Here is a 19,206-nt window from a genome sequence, read left to right as displayed (position 1 = left end):
GGATTGATCCATGTCGCACATTTGATTGATAGGTGTCGTATATTCGATTGATCGGTGTCGAACATTCGATTGATCTGTGTCGCACATTCGATTGATAGGTGTCGCACATTCGATTGATGGGTGTCGAACATTCGATTGATGGGTGTCGAACATTCGGTTGATGGGTGTCGAACATTCGATTGATCGGTGTCGAACATTCGATTGATGGGTGTCGAACATTCGATTGATCGGTGTCGCACATTTGATTGATAGGTGTCGCACATTCGATTGATCGGTGTCGAACATTCGTTTAATCGGTGTCGAACATTCGTTTAATTGGTGTCGCACATTCGATTGATGGTTGTCGCACATTCGGTCGATTGGTGTCGAACATTCGATTGATCGGTGCCGCAAATTCGATTGATCGGTGTCGAACATTCGATTGATGGGTGTCGAACATTCGATTGATCGGTGTCGAACATTCGATCGATGGGTGTCGAACATTCGATTGATTGGTGTCGAACATTCGATTGATCGGTGTCGAACATTCGATTAATGGGTGTCAAACATTCGATTGATCGGTGTCGAACATTCGATTGATCGGTGTCGAACATTCGATTGATCGGTGCCACACATTTGATTGATCGGTGCCGCAAATTCGATTGATCGGTGTCGAACATTCGATTGATCGGTGTCGAACATTTGATTGATCGGTGTCGCACATTCGATTGATTTGTGTCGAACATTCGATTGATGGGTGTCGAACATTCGATTGATGGGTGTCGAACATTCGATTGATGGGTGTCGAACATTCGATTGATCGGTGTCGAACATTCGATTGATGGGTGTCGAACATTCGATTGATGGGTGTCGAACATTCGATTGATCGGTGTCGCACATTTGATTGATAGGTGTCGCACATTCGATTGATCGGTGTCGAACATTCGTTTAATCGGTGTCGAACATTCGTTTAATTGGTGTCGCACATTCGATTGATGGTTGTCGCACATTCGGTCGATTGGTGTCGAACATTCGATTGATCGGTGCCGCAAATTCGATTGATCGGTGTCGAACATTCGATTGATGGGTGTCGAACATTCGATTGATGGGTGTCGAACATTGGATTGATCGGTGTCGAACATTCGATCGATGGGTGTCGAACATTCGATTGATCGGTGCCGCAAATTCGATTGATCGGTGTCGAACATTCGATTGATGGGTGTCGAACATTCGATTGATGGGTGTCGAACATTCGATTGATCGGTGTCGAACATTCGATCGATGGGTGTCGAACATTGGATTGATGGGTGTCGAACATTCGATTGATCGGTGTCGAACATTCGATTGATCGGTGTCGAACATTCGATTGATCGGTGCCACACATTTGATTGATCGGTGCCGCTAATTCGATTGATGGGTGTCGAACATTCGATTGATCGGTGTCGAACATTCGATTGATCCATGTCGCACATTTGATTAATAGGTGTCGTATATTCGATTGATCGGTGTCGAACATTCGATTGATCTGTGTCGCACATTCGATTGATAGGTGTCGCACATTCGATTGATCTGTGTCGCACATTCGATTGATGGTTGTCGAACATTCGATTGACAGGAATCGCATATTCGGCTGATCGTTGTCGAACATTCGATTAATGGTTGTCGGACATTCGATTAATGGGTGTCGCACATTCGATTGATCGGTGTCGTATATTCGATTGATCGGTGTCGAACATTCGATTGATCGATGTCGCACATTCGGTTGATGGTTGTCGGACATTCGATTGATCTGTGTCGCACATTCGATTGATCGGTGTCGAACATTCGATTGATGGGTGTCGAACATTCGATTGATCGGTGTCGAACATTCGATTGAAGGGTGTCGAACATTCGATTGATCGGTGTCGAGCATTCGATTGATCGGTGCCACACATTTGATTGATCGGTGCCGCAAATTCGATTGATCGGTGCCGCAAATTCGATTGATCGGTGTCGAACATTCGATTGATAGGTGTCGAACATTTGATTGATCCATGTCGCACATTTGATTGATAGGTGTCGTATATTCGATTGATCGGTGCCACACATTTGATTGATCGGTGCCGCAAATTCGATTGATCGGTGTCGAACATTGGATGATCGGTGTCGAACATTTGATTGATCCATGTCGCACATTCGATTGATCGGTGTCGTATATTCGATTGATCGGTGTCGAAAATTCGATTGATCGATGTCGCACATTCGGTTGATGGGTGTCGAACATTCGATTGATGGGTGTCGAACATTCGATTGATCGGTGTCGAACATTCGATTTACCGGTGTCGGATATACGATTGATGTGTGTCGAACATTCGATTGATCGGTGTCGAACATTCGATTGATGGGTGTCGAACATTCGATTGATCGGTGTCGAACATTCGATTGATCGATACCACACATTTGATTGATCGGTGCAGCACATTCGATTGATCGGTGTCGAACATTCGATTGATCGGTGTCGAACATTCGATTGATCGGTGCCACACATTTGATTGATCGGTTCCGCTAATTCGATTGATCGGTGTCGAACATTCGATTGATCGGTGTCGAACATTGGATTGATCCATGTCGCACATTTGATTAATAGGTGTCGTATATTCGATTGATCGGTGTCGAACATTCGATTGATCTGTGTCGCACATTCGATTGATCTGTGTCGAACATTCGATTGATCTGTGTCGCACATTCGATTGATGGTTGTCGAACATTCGATTGACAGGAATCGCATATTCGGCTGATCGTTGTCGAACATTCGATTAATGGTTGTCGGACATTCGATTAATGGGTGTCGCACATTCGATTGATCGGTGTCGTATATTCGATTGATCGGTGTCGAACATTCGATTGATCGATGTCGCCCATTCGGTTGATGGTTGTCGGACATTCGATTGATCGGTGCCACACATTTGATTGATCGGTGCCGCAAATTCGATTGATCGGTGCCGCAAATTCGATTGATCGGTGTCGAACATTCGATTGATAGGTGTCGAACATTTGATTGATCAATGTCGCACATTCGATTGATGGTTGTCAAACATTCGATTGATAGGGGTCGCATATTCGGCTGATCGTTGTCGAACATTCGATTGATGGTTGTCGGACATTCGATTAATGGGTGTCGCACATTCGATTGATGGGTGTCGCACATTCGTTTGATGGTTGTCGAACATTCGATTGATCGGTGTCGAACATTCGATTAATGGGTGTCGCATATTCGATTCATCGGTGCCGCACATTCGATTTACCGGTGTCGAACATTCGTTTAATCGGTGTAGCACATCGATTGATGTGTGTCGCACATTCGATTGATGGGTGTCGAACATTCGATTGATGGGTGTCGAACATTCGATTGATCGGTGTCGAACATTCGATTCATGGGTGTCGAACATTCGATTGATGGGTGTCGAACATTCGATTGATCGGTGTCGAACATTCGATTGATCGGTGTCGAACATTCGATTCATGGGTGTCGAACATTCGATTGATGGGTGTCGAACATTCGATTGATCATTGTAGAACATTCGATTGATCGGTGCCACACATTTGATTGATCGGTGCCGCAAATTCGATTGATCGGTGTCGAACATTTGATTGATCGGTGTCGAAGATTTGATTGATCCATGTCGCACATTTGATTGATAGGTGTCGTATATTCGATTGACCGGTGTCGAACATTCGCTTAATCGGTGCAGCACATTCGATTGATCGGTGTCGAACATTCGTTTAATCGGTGTAGCACATCCATTGATCTGTGTCGAACATTCGATTGATGGGTGTCGAACATTCGATTGATCCGTGTCGAACTTTTGATTGATCCATGTCGCACATTCGATTGATGGGTGTCGAACATTCGATTGATGGGTGTCGAACATTCGATTAATGGGTGTCGAACATACGATGGATGGGTGTCGAACATTCGATTGATCGGGTGTCGAACATTCGATTGATCGGTGTCGAACATTCGATCGATGGGTGTCGAACATTCGATTGATGGGTGTCGAACATTCGATTGATCGGTGTCGAACATTCGATTGATCGGTGTCGAAGATTCGATTGATCGGTGTCGAACATTCGACTGATCGGTGTCGAAGATTCGATTGATCGGTGTCGAACATTCGATTGATCGGTGCCACACATTTGATTGATCGGTGCCGCTAATTCGATTGATCGGTGTCGAACTTTTGATTGATCCATGTCGCACATTCGATTGATCGGTGTCGAACATTCGATTGATGGGTGTCGAACATTCGATTGATCCGTGTCGAACTTTTGATTGATCCATGTCGCACATTCGATTGATGGGTGTCGAACATTCGATTGATGGGTGTCGAACATTCGATTGATGGGTGTCGAACATTCGATTGATCGGTGTCGAACATTCGATTGATCGGTGTCGAACATTCGATTGATCGGTGTCGAACATTCGATTGATGGGTGTCGAACATTCGATTGATGGGTGTCGCACATTCGATTGATCGGTGTCGTATATTCGATTGATCGGTGTCGAACATTCGATTGATGGGTGTCGCACATTTGGTTGATGGGTGTCGAACATTCGATTGATCGGTGTCGAACATTCGTTTAATCGGTGTAGAACATTCGATTGATCTGTGTCGCACATTCGATTGATGGGTGTCGAACATTCGATTGATCGGTGTCGAACATTCGATTGATCGGTGCCACACATTTGATTGATCGGTGTCGAACATTCGATTGATGGGTGTCGAACATTCAATTGATGGGTGTCGAACATTCAATTGATGGGTGTCGAACATTCGATTGATCGGTGTCGAACATTCGATTGATCGGTGTCGAACATTCGATCGATGGGTGTCGAACATTCGATTGATCGGTGTCGAACATTCGATTGATCGGTGTCGAACATTCGATTAATGGGTGTCGAACATTCGATTGATGGGTGTCGAACATTCGATTGATCGGTGTCGAACATTCGATTGATCGGTGCCACACATTTGATTGATCGGCGCCGCAAATTCGATAGATCGGTGTCGAACATTCGATTGATCGGTGTCGAAGATTTGATTGATCCATGTCGCACAATTGATTGATAGGTGTCGTATATTCGATTGACCGGTGTCGAACATTCGCTTAATCGGTGCAGCACATTCGATTGATCGGTGTCGAACATTCGTTTAATCGGTGTAGCACATCGATTGATCTGTGTCGCACATTCGGTTGATAGGTGTCGAACATTCGATTGATCGGTGTCGAACATTCGATTGACCGGTGCCACACATTTGATTGATCGGTGCCGCAAATTCGATTGATCGGTGTCGAACATTTGATTGATCGGTGTCGAACATTCGATTGATGGGTGTCGAACATTCGATTGATGGGTGTCGAACATTCGATTGATCGGTGTCGAACAATCGATTGATGGGTGTCGAACATTCGATTGATCGGTGTCGAACATTCGATTGATCGGTGTCGAACATTCGATCGATGGGTGTCGAACATTGGATTGATGGGTGTCGAAAATTCGATTGATCGGTGTCGAACATTCGATTGATCGGTGTCGAAGATTCGATTAATGGGTGTCGAACATTCGATAGATCGGTGTCGAACATTCGATTGATCGGTGTCGAACATTCGATTGATCGGTGCCACACATTTGATTGATCGGTGCCGCTAATTCGATTGATGGGTGTCGAACATTCGATTGATCGGTGTCGAACATTGGTTTGATCCATGTCGCACATTTGATTAATAGGTGTCGTATATTCGATTGATCGGTGTCGAACATTCGATTGATCTGTGTCGCACATTCGATTGATAGGTGTAGCACATTCGATTGATCTGTGTCGCACATTCGATTGATGGTTGTCGAACATTCGATTGACAGGAATCGCATATTCGGCTGATCGTTGTCGAACATTCGATTAATGGTTGTCGGACATTCGATTAATGGGTGTCGCACATTCGATTGATCGGTGTCGTATATTCGATTGATCGGTGTCGAACATTCGATTGATCGATGTCGCACATTCGGTTGATGGTTGTCGGACATTCGATTGATCTGTGTCGCACATTCGATTGATCGGTGTTGAACATTCGATTGATGGGTGTCGAACATTCGATTGATCGGTGTCGAACATTCGATTGAAGGGTGTCGACTATTCGATTGATCGGTGTCGAGCATTCGATTGATCGGTGCCACACATTTGATTGATCGGTGCCGCAAATTCGATTGATCGGTGCCGCAAATTCGATTGATCGGTGTCGAACATTCGATTGATGGGTGTCGAACATTTGATTGATCCATGTCGCACATTTGATTGATAGGTGTCGTATATTCGATTGATCGGTGCCACACATTTGATTGATCGGTGCCGCAAATTCGATTGATCGGTGTCGAACATTGGATGATCGGTGTCGAACATTTGATTGATTCATGTCGCACATTCGATTGATCGGTGTCGTATATTCGATTGATCGGTGTCGAAAATTCGATTGATCGATGTCGCACATTTGGTTGATGGGTGTCGAACATTCGATTGATGGGTGTCGAACATTCGATTGATCGGTGTCGAACATTCGATTTACCGGTGTCGGACATACGATTGATGTGTGTCGAACATTCGATTGATCGGTGTCGAACATTCGATTGATGGGTGTCGAACATTCGATTGATCGGTGTCGAACATTCGATTGATCGGTGCCACACATTTGATTGATCGGTGCAGCACATTCGATTGATCGGTGTCGAACATTCGATTGATCGGTGTCGAACATTTGATTGATCCATGTCGCACATTCGATTGATCGGTGTCGTATATTCGATTGATCGGTGTCTTACATTCGATTGATCGGTGACACACATTTGATTGATCGGTGCCGCAAATTCGATTGATCGGTGTCGAACATTCGATTGATCGGTGTCGAAGATTTGATTGATCCATGTCGCACATTTGATTGATAGGTGTCGTATATTCGATTGACCGGTGTCGAACATTCGCTTAATCGGTGCAGCACATTCGATTGATCGGTGTCGAACATTCGTTTAATCGGTGTAGCACATCGATTGATCTGTGTCGCACATTCGCATGATAGGTGTCGAACATTCGATTGATCGGTGTCGAACATTCGATTGATGGGTGTCGAACATTCGATTGATGGGTGTCGAACATTCGATTGATCGGTGTCGCACATTTGATTGATAGGTGTCGCACATTCGATTGATCGGTGTCGAACATTCGTTTAATCGGTGTCGAACGTTCGTTTAATTGGTGTCGCACATTCGATTAATGGTTGTCGCACATTCGGTCGATTGGTGTCGAACATTCGATTGATCGGTGCCGCAAATTCGATTGATCGGTGTCGAACATTCGATTAATGGGTGTCGAACATTCGATGGATGGGTGTCGAACATTCGATTGATCGGGTGTCGAACATTCGATTGATCGGTGTCGAACATTCGATCGATGGGTGTCGAACATTCGATTGATGGGTGTCGAACATTCGATTGATCGGTGTCGAAGATTCGATTGATCGGTGTCGAAGATTCGATTGATCGGTGTCGAACATTCGACTGATCGGTGTCGAAGATTCGATTGATCGGTGTCGAACATTCGATTGATCGGTGCCACACATTTGATTGATCGGTGCCGCTAATTCGATTGATCGGTGTCGAACTTTTGATTGATCCATGTCGCACATTCGATTGATGGGTGTCGAACATTCGATTGATGGGTGTCGAACATTCGATTGATCCGTGTCGAACTTTTGATTGATCCATGTCGCACATTCGATTGATGGGTGTCGAACATTCGATTGATGGGTGTCGAACATTCGATTGATGGGTGTCGAACATTCGATTGATCGGTGTCGAACATTCGATTGATCGGTGTCGAACATTCGATTGATCGGTGTCGAACATTCGATTGATGCGTGTCGAACATTCGATTGATGGGTGTCGCACATTCGATTGATCGGTGTCGTATATTCGATTGATCGGTGTCGAACATTCGATTGATGGGTGTCGCACATTTGGTTGATGGGTGTCGAACATTCGATTGATCGGTGTCGAACATTCGTTTAATCGGTGTAGAACATTCGATTGATCTGTGTCGCACGTTCGATTGATGGGTGTCGAACATTCGATTGATCGGTGTCGAACATTCGATTGATCGGTGCCACACATTTGATTGATCGGTGTCGAACATTCGATTGATGGGTGTCGAACATTCGATTGATGGGTGTCGAACATTCGATTGATCGGTGTCGAACATTCGATTGATCGGTGTCGAACATTCGATCGATGGGTGTCGAACATTCGATTGATCGGTGTCGAAGATTTGATTGATCCATGTCGCACAATTGATTGATAGGTGTCGTATATTCGATTGACCGGTGTCGAACATTCGCTTAATCGGTGCAGCACATTCGATTGATCGGTGTCGAACATTCGTTTAATCGGTGTAGCACATCGATTGATCTGTGTCGCACATTCGGTTGATAGGTGTCGAACATTCGATTGATCGGTGTCGAACATTCGATTGATCGGTGTCGAACATTCGATCGATGGGTGTCGAACATTCGATTGATCGGTGTCGAACATTCGATTGATCGGTGTCGAAGATTCGATTAATGGGTGTCGAACATTCGATAGATCGGTGTCGAACATTCGATTGATCGGTGTCGAACATTCGATTGATCGGTGCCACACATTTGATTGATCGGTGCCGCTAATTCGATTGATGGGTGTCGAACATTCGATTGATCTTTGTCGAACATTGGATTGATCCATGTCGCACATTTGATTAATAGGTGTCGTATATTCGATTGATCGGTGTCGAACATTCGATTGATCTGTGTCGCACATTCGATTGATAGGTGTAGCACATTCGATTGATCTGTGTCGCACATTCGATTGATGGTTGTCGAACATTCGATTGACAGGAATCGCATATTCGGCTGATCGTTGTCGAACATTCGATTAATGGTTGTCGGACATTCGATTAATGGGTGTCGCACATTCGATTGATCGGTGTCGTATATTCGATTGATCGGTGTCGAACATTCGATTGATCGATGTCGCACATTCGGTTGATGGTTGTCGGACATTCGATTGATCTGTGTCGCACATTCGATTGATCGGTGTTGAACATTCGATTGATGGGTGTCGAACATTCGATTGATCGGTGTCGAACATTCGATTGAAGGGTGTCGACTATTCGATTGATCGGTGTCGAGCATTCGATTGATCGGTGCCACACATTTGATTGATCGGTGCCGCAAATTCGATTGATCGGTGCCGCAAATTCGATTGATCGGTGTCGAACATTCGATTGATGGGTGTCGAACATTTGATTGATCCATGTCGCACATTTGATTGATAGGTGTCGTATATTCGATTGATCGGTGCCACACATTTGATTGATCGGTGCCGCAAATTCGATTGATCGGTGTCGAACATTGGATGATCGGTGTCGAACATTTGATTGATTCATGTCGCACATTCGATTGATCGGTGTCGTATATTCGATTGATCGGTGTCGAAAATTCGATTGATCGATGTCGCACATTTGGTTGATGGGTGTCGAACATTCGATTGATGGGTGTCGAACATTCGATTGATCGGTGTCGAACATTCGATTTACCGGTGTCGGACATACGATTGATGTGTGTCGAACATTCGATTGATCGGTGTCGAACATTCGATTGATGGGTGTCGAACATTCGATTGATCGGTGTCGAACATTCGATTGATCGGTGCCACACATTTGATTGATCGGTGCAGCACATTCGATTGATCGGTGTCGAACATTCGATTGATCGGTGTCGAACATTTGATTGATCCATGTCGCACATTCGATTGATCGGTGTCGTATATTCGATTGATCGGTGTCTTACATTCGATTGATCGGTGACACACATTTGATTGATCGGTGCCGCAAATTCGATTGATCGGTGTCGAACATTCGATTGATCGGTGTCGAAGATTTGATTGATCCATGTCGCACATTTGATTGATAGGTGTCGTATATTCGATTGACCGGTGTCGAACATTCGCTTAATCGGTGCAGCACATTCGATTGATCGGTGTCGAACATTCGTTTAATCGGTGTAGCACATCGATTGATCTGTGTCGCACATTCGCATGATAGGTGTCGAACATTCGATTGATCGGTGTCGAACATTCGATTGATGGGTGTCGAACATTCGATTGATGGGTGTCGAACATTCGATTGATCGGTGTCGCACATTTGATTGATAGGTGTCGCACATTCGATTGATCGGTGTCGAACATTCGTTTAATCGGTGTCGAACGTTCGTTTAATTGGTGTCGCACATTCGATTAATGGTTGTCGCACATTCGGTCGATTGGTGTCGAACATTCGATTGATCGGTGCCGCAAATTCGATTGATCGGTGTCGAACATTCGATTAATGGGTGTCGAACATTCGATGGATGGGTGTCGAACATTCGATTGATCGGGTGTCGAACATTCGATTGATCGGTGTCGAACATTCGATCGATGGGTGTCGAACATTCGATTGATGGGTGTCGAACATTCGATTGATCGGTGTCGAAGATTCGATTGATCGGTGTCGAAGATTCGATTGATCGGTGTCGAACATTCGACTGATCGGTGTCGAAGATTCGATTGATCGGTGTCGAACATTCGATTGATCGGTGCCACACATTTGATTGATCGGTGCCGCTAATTCGATTGATCGGTGTCGAACTTTTGATTGATCCATGTCGCACATTCGATTGATGGGTGTCGAACATTCGATTGATGGGTGTCGAACATTCGATTGATCCGTGTCGAACTTTTGATTGATCCATGTCGCACATTCGATTGATGGGTGTCGAACATTCGATTGATGGGTGTCGAACATTCGATTGATGGGTGTCGAACATTCGATTGATCGGTGTCGAACATTCGATTGATCGGTGTCGAACATTCGATTGATCGGTGTCGAACATTCGATTGATGCGTGTCGAACATTCGATTGATGGGTGTCGCACATTCGATTGATCGGTGTCGTATATTCGATTGATCGGTGTCGAACATTCGATTGATGGGTGTCGCACATTTGGTTGATGGGTGTCGAACATTCGATTGATCGGTGTCGAACATTCGTTTAATCGGTGTAGAACATTCGATTGATCTGTGTCGCACATTCGATTGATGGGTGTCGAACATTCGATTGATCGGTGTCGAACATTCGATTGATCGGTGCCACACATTTGATTGATCGGTGTCGAACATTCGATTGATGGGTGTCGAACATTCGATTGATGGGTGTCGAACATTCGATTGATCGGTGTCGAACATTCGATTGATCGGTGTCGAACATTCGATCGATGGGTGTCGAACATTCGATTGATCGGTGTCGAACATTCGATTGATCGGTGTCGAACATTCGATTAATGGGTGTCGAACATTCGATTGATGGGTGTCGAACATTCGATTGATGGGTGTCGAACATTCGATTGATGGGTGTCGAACATTCGATTGATCGGTGCCACACATTTGATTGATCGGCGCCGCAAATTCGATAGATCGGTGTCGAACATTCGATTGATCGGTGTCGAAGATTTGATTGATCCATGTCGCACAATTGATTGATAGGTGTCGTATATTCGATTGACCGGTGTCGAACATTCGCTTAATCGGTGCAGCACATTCGATTGATCGGTGTCGAACATTCGTTTAATCGGTGTAGCACATCTATTGATCTGTGTCGCACATTCGGTTGATAGGTGTCGAACATTCGATTGATCGGTGTCGAACATTCGATTGACCGGTGCCACACATTTGATTGATCGGGGCCGCAAATTCGATTGATGGGTGTCGAACATTCGATTGATCGGTGTCGAACATTCGATTGATCGGTGTCGAAGATTCGATTAATGGGTGTCGAACATTCGATTGATCGGTGTCGAACATTCGATTGATCGGTGTCGAACATTCGATTGATCGGTGCCACACATTTGATTGATCGGTGCCGCACATTCGATTGATCGGTGCCACACATTCGATTGATCGGTGTCGAACATTGGATTGATCCATGTCGCACATTTGATTAATAGGTGTCGTATATTCGATTGATCGGTGTCGAACATTCGATTGATCTGTGTCGCACATTCGATTGATAGGTGTCGCACATTCGATTGATCTGTGTCGCACATTCGATTGATGGTTGTCGAACATTCGATTGACAGGAATCGCATATTCGGCTGATCGTTGTCGAACATTCGATTAATGGTTGTCGGACATTCGATTAATGGGTGTCGCACATTCGATTGATCGGTGTCGTATATTCGATTGATCGGTGTCGAACATTCGATTGATCGATGTCGCACATTCGGTTGATGGTTGTCGGACATTCGATTGATCTGTGTCGCACATTCGATTGATCGGTGTCGAACATTCGATTGATGGGTGTCGAACATTCGATTGATCGGTGTCGAACATTCGATTGAAGGGTGTCGAACATTCGATTGATCGGTGTCGAGCATTCGATTGATCGGTGCCACACATTTGATTGATCGGTGCCGCAAATTCGATTGATCGGTGCCGCAAATTCGATTGATGGGTGTCGAACATTCGATTGATGGGTGTCGAACATTTGATTGATCCATGTCGCACATTTGATTAATAGGTGTCGTATATTCGATTGATCGGTGCCACACATTTGATTGATCGGTGCCGCAAATTCGATTGATCGGTGTCGAACATTGGATGATCGGTGTCGAACATTTGATTGATCCATGTCGCACATTCGATTGATCGGTGTCGTATATTCGATTGATCGGTGTCGAAAATTCGATTGATCGATGTCGCACATTTGGTTGATGGGTGTCGAACATTCGATTGATGGGTGTCGAACATTCGATTGATCGGTGTCGAACATTCGATTTACCGGTGTCGGACATACGATTGATGTGTGTCGAACATTCGATTGATCGGTGTCGAACATTCGATTGATGGTTGTCGAACATTCGATTGATAGGGGTCGCATATTCGGCTGATCGTTGTCGAACATTCGATTGATGGTTGTCGGACATTCGATTAATGGGTGTCGCACATTCGATTGATGGGTGTCGCACATTCGTTTGATGGTTGTCGAACATTCGATTGATCGGTGTCGAACATTCGATTAATGGGTGTCGCATATTCGATTCATCGGTGCCGCACATTCGATTTACCGGTGTCGAACATTCGTTTAATCGGTGTAGCACATCGATTGATGTGTGTCGCACATTCGATTGATGGGTGTCGAACATTCGATTGATGGGTGTCGAACATTCGATTGATCGGTGTCGAACATTCGATTGATGGGTGTCGAACATTCGATTGATGGGTGTCGAACATTCGATTGATGGGTGTCGAACATTCGATTGATCATTGTCGAACATTCGATTGATCGGTGCCACACATTTGATTGATCGGTGCCGCAAATTCGATTGATCGGTGTCGAACATTCGATTCATGGGTGTCGAACATTCGATTGATGGGTGTCGAACATTCGATTGATCATTGTCGAACATTCGATTGATCGGTGCCACACATTTGATTGATCGGTGCCGCAAATTCGATTGATCGGTGTCGATCATTCGATTGATCGGTGTCGAAGATTTGATTGATCCATGTCGCACATTTGATTGATAGGTGTCGTATATTCGATTGATCGGTGTCGAACATTCGCTTAATCGGTGCAGCACATTCGATTGATCGGTGTCGAACATTCGTTTAATCGGTGTAGCACATCGATTGATCTGTGTCGCACATTCGGCTGATAGGTGTCGAACTTTCGATTGATCGGTGTCGAACATTCGATTCATGGGTGTCGAACATTTGATTGATCCATGTCGCACATTCGATTGATGGGTGTCGAACATTCGATTGATAGGTGTCGAACATTCGATTGATGGGTGTCGAACATTCGATTGATGGGTGTCGAACATTCGATTCATGGGTGTCGAACATTCGATTGATGGGTGTCGAACATTCGATTGATCATTGTCGAACATTCGATTGATCGGTGTCGAACATTTGATTGATCGGTGTCGCACATTCGATTGATGGGTGTCGAACATTCGATTGATGGGTGTCAAACATTCGATTGATCGGTGTCGAACATTCGATCGATGGGTGTCGAACATTCGATTGATCGGTGCCGCTAATTCGATTGATCGGTGTCGAACATTCGATTGATCGGTGTCGAACATTGGATTGATCCATGTCGCACATTTGATTGATAGGTGTCGTATATTCGATTGATCGGTGTCGAACATTCGATTGATCTGTGTCGCACATTCGATTGATAGGTGTCGCACATTCGATTGATGGGTGTCGAACATTCGATTGATGGGTGTCGAACATTCGGTTGATGGGTGTCGAACATTCGATTGATCGGTGTCGAACATTCGATTGATGGGTGTCGAACATTCGATTGATCGGTGTCGCACATTTGATTGATAGGTGTCGCACATTCGATTGATCGGTGTCGAACATTCGTTTAATCGGTGTCGAACATTCGTTTAATTGGTGTCGCACATTCGATTGATGGTTGTCGCACATTCGGTCGATTGGTGTCGAACATTCGATTGATCGGTGCCGCAAATTCGATTGATCGGTGTCGAACATTCGATTGATGGGTGTCGAACATTCGATTGATCGGTGTCGAACATTCGATCGATGGGTGTCGAACATTCGATTGATTGGTGTCGAACATTCGATTGATCGGTGTCGAACATTCGATTAATGGGTGTCAAACATTCGATTGATCGGTGTCGAACATTCGATTGATCGGTGTCGAACATTCGATTGATCGGTGCCACACATTTGATTGATCGGTGCCGCAAATTCGATTGATCGGTGTCGAACATTCGATTGATCGGTGTCGAACATTTGATTGATCGGTGTAGCACATCGATTGATCTGTGTCGCACATTCGCATGATAGGTGTCGAACATTCGATTGATCGGTGTCGAACATTCGATTGATGGGTGTCGAACATTCGATTGATGGGTGTCGAACATTCGATTGATCGGTGTCGCACATTTGATTGATAGGTGTCGCACATTCGATTGATCGGTGTCGAACATTCGTTTAATCGGTGTCGAACGTTCGTTTAATTGGTGTCGCACATTCGATTAATGGTTGTCGCACATTCGGTCGATTGGTGTCGGACATTCGATTGATCGGTGCCGAACATTCGATTGATCGGTGTCGAACATTCGATTGATGTGTGTCGAACATTCGATTGATCGGTGTCGAACATTCGATCGATGGGTGTCGAACATTCGATTGATTGGTGTCGAACATTCGATTGATCGGTGTCGAACATTCGATTGATCGGTGTCGAAGATTCGATTAATGGGTGTCGAACATTCGATTGATCGGTGTCGAACATTCGATTGATCGGTGTCGAACATTCGATTGATCGGTGCCACACATTTGATTGATCGGTGCCGCTAATTCGATTGATCGGTGTCGAACATTCGATTGATCGGTGTCGAACATTGGATTGATCCATGTCGCACATTTGATTGATAGGTGTCGCATATTCGATTGATCGGTGTCGAACATTCGATTGATCTGTGTCGCACATTCGATTGATAGGTCTCGCACATTCGATTGATCTGTGTCGCACATTCGATTGATGGTTGTCGAACATTCGATTGACAGGAATCGCATATTCGGCTGATCGTTGTCGAACATTCGATTAATGGTTGTCGGACATTCGATTAATGGGTGTCGCACATTCGATTGATCGGTGTCGTATATTCGATTGATCGGTGTCGAACATTCGATTGATGGGTGTCGAACATTCGATTGATCGGTGTCGAACATTCGATTGATCGGTGCCACACATTTGATTGATCGGTGCCGCAAATTCGATTGATCGGTGCCGCAAATTCGATTGATCGGTGTCGAACATTCGATTGATAGGTGTCGAACATTTGATTGATCCATGTCGCACATTCGATTGATGGTTGTCGAACATTCGATTGATAGGGGTCGCATATTCGGCTGATCGTTGTCGAACATTCGATTGATGGTTGTCGGACATTCGATTAATGGGTGTCGCACATTCGATTGATGGGTGTCGAACATTCGTTTGATGGTTGTCGAACATTCGATTGATCGGTGTCGAACATTCGATTAATGGGTGTCGAATATTCGATTCATCGGTACCGCACATTCGATTTTACCGGTGTCGAACATTCGATTCATGGGTGTCGAACATTCGATTGATGGGTGTCGAACATTCGATTAATCGGTGTCGCACATTTGATTGATAGGTGTCGCACATTCGAATGATCGGTGTCGAACATTCGTTTAATCGGTGTCGAACATTCGCTTAATCGGTGCAGCACATTCGATTGATCGGTGTCGAACATTCGTTTAATCGGTGTAGCACATCGATTGATCTGTGTCGCACATTCGGTTGATAGGTGTCGAACATTCGATTGATCGGCGTCGAACATTCGATTGATGGGTGTCGAACATTCGATTGATGGGTGTCGCACATTCGATTGATCGGTGTCGTATATTCGATTGATCGGTGTCGAACATTCGATTGATGGGTGTCGCACATTTGGTTGATGGGTGTCGAACATTCGATTGATCGGTGTCGAACATTCGTTTAATCGGTGTAGCACATTCGATTGATCTGTGTCGCACATTCGATTGATGGGTGTCGCACATTCGATTGATGGGTGTCGAACATTCGATTGATCGGTGTCGAACATTCGATTGATCGGTGCCACACATTTGATTGATCGGTGTCGAACATTCGATTGATGGGTGTCGAACTTTCGATTGATTGGTGTCGCATATTCGATTCATCGGTACCGCACATTCGATTTTACCGGTGTCGAACATTCGTTTAATCGGTGTAGCACATCGATTGATGTGTGTCGCACATTCGATTGATGGGTGTCGAACATTCGATTGATGGGTGTCGAACATTCGATTGATGGGTGTCGAACATTCGATTGATGGGTGTCGAACATTCGATTGATGGGTGTCGAACATTCGATTGATCGGTGTCGAACATTCGATTGATCGGTGTCGAACATTCGATTAATGGGTGTCGAACATTCGATTGATGGGTGTCGAACATTCGATTGATCGGTGTCGACCATTCGATTGATCGGTGTCGAACATTCGATTAATGGGTGTCGAACATTCGATTGATGGGTGTCGAACATTCGATTGATCGGTGTCGAACATTCGATTGATCGGTGCCACACATTTGATTGATCGGTGCCGCAAATTCGATTGATCGGTGTCGAACATTCGATTGATCGGTGTCGAAGATTTGATTGATCCATGTCGCACATTTGATTGATAGGTGTCGTACATTCGATTGACCGGTGTCGAACATTCGCTTAATCGGTGCAGCACATTCGATTGATCGGTGTCGAACATTCGTTTAATCGGTGTAGCACATCGATTGATCTGTGTCGCACATTCGGTTGATAGGTGTCGAACATTCGATTCATGGGTGTCGAACATTCGATTGATGGGTGTCGAACATTCGATTGATCGGTGTTGAACATTCGTTTAATCGGTGTCGAACATTCGTTTAATTGGTGTCGCACATTCGATTGATGGTTGTCGCACATTCGGTCGATTGGTGTCGAACATTCGATTGATCGGTGTCGAACATTCGATTGACCGGTGCCAAACATTTGATTGATCGGTGCCGCAAATTCGATTGATCGGTGTCGAACATTCGATTGATCGGTGTCGAACATTTGATTGATCGGTGTCGCACATTCGATTGATGGGTGTCGAACATTCGATTGATGGGTGTCGAACATTCGATTGATCGGTGTCGAACATTCGATTGATCGGTGTCGAACATTCGATTGATCGGTGTCGAACATTCGATTGATGGGTGTCGAACATTCGATTGATGGGTTTCGAACATTCGATTGATCGGTGTCGAACGTTCGATTGATGGGTGTCGAACATTCGATTGATGGGTGTCGAACATTCGATTGATCGGTGTCGCACATTTGATTGATAGGTGTCGCACATTCGATTGATCGGTGTCGAGCATTCGTTTAATCGGTGTCGAACATTCGTTTAATTGGTGTCGCACGTTCGATTGATGGGTGTCGCACATTCGGTCGATTGGTGTCGAACATTCGATTGATCGGTGCCGCAAATTCTATTGATCGGTGTCGAACATTCGATTAATGGGTGTCGAACATTCGATTGATGGGTGTCGAACATTCGATTGATCGGTGTCGAACATTCGATTGATGGGTGTCGAACATTCGATCGATGGGTGTCGAACATTCGATTGATGGGTGTCGAACATTCGATTGATCGGTGTCGAACATTCGATTGATCGGTGTCGAAGATTCGATTGATGGGTGTCGAACATTCGATTGATCGGTGTCGAACATTCGATTGATCGGTGTCGAACATTCGATTGATGGGTGTCGAACATTCGATTGACCGGTGTCGAACATTCGCTTAATCGGTGCAGCACATTCGATTGATCTGTGTCGAACATTCGTTTAATCGGTGTAGCACATCGATTGATCTGTGTCGCACATTCGGTTGATAGGTGTCGAACATTCGATTGATCGGTGTCGAACATTCGATTGACCGGTGCCGCACATTTGATTGATCGGTGCCGCAAATTCGATTGATCGGTGTCGAACATTCGATTGATCGGTGTCGAACATTTGATTGATCGGTGTCGCACATTCGATTGATGGGTGTCGAACATTCGATTGATGGGTGTCGAACATTCGATTGATCGGTCTCGAACATTCGATTGATCGGTGTCGAACATTCGATTGATGGGTGTCGAACATTCGATTGATGGGTGTCGAACATTCGATTGATGGGTGTCGAACATTCGATTGATCGGTGTCGAACATTCGATTGATGGGTGTCGAACATTCGATTGATGGGTGTCGAACATTCGATTGATCGGTGTCGCACATTTGATTGATATGTGTCGCACATTCGATTGATCGGTGTCGAACATTCGTTTAATCGGTGTCGAACATTCGTTTAATTGGTGTCGCACATTCGATTGATGGTTGTCGCACATTCGGTCGATTGGTGTCGAACATTCGATTGATCGGTGCCGCAAATTCGATTGATCGGTGTCGAACATTCGATTGATGGGTGTCGAACATTCGATTGATGGGTGTCGAACATTCGATTGATCGGTG

The sequence above is a fragment of the Apostichopus japonicus genome, chromosome 20 (genome assembly GCF_037975245.1).
Source record: "Apostichopus japonicus isolate 1M-3 chromosome 20, ASM3797524v1, whole genome shotgun sequence".
NCBI lineage: Eukaryota > Metazoa > Echinodermata > Holothuroidea > Aspidochirotida > Stichopodidae > Apostichopus > Apostichopus japonicus.
Note: the sequence above shows the minus strand (reverse complement) of the source record.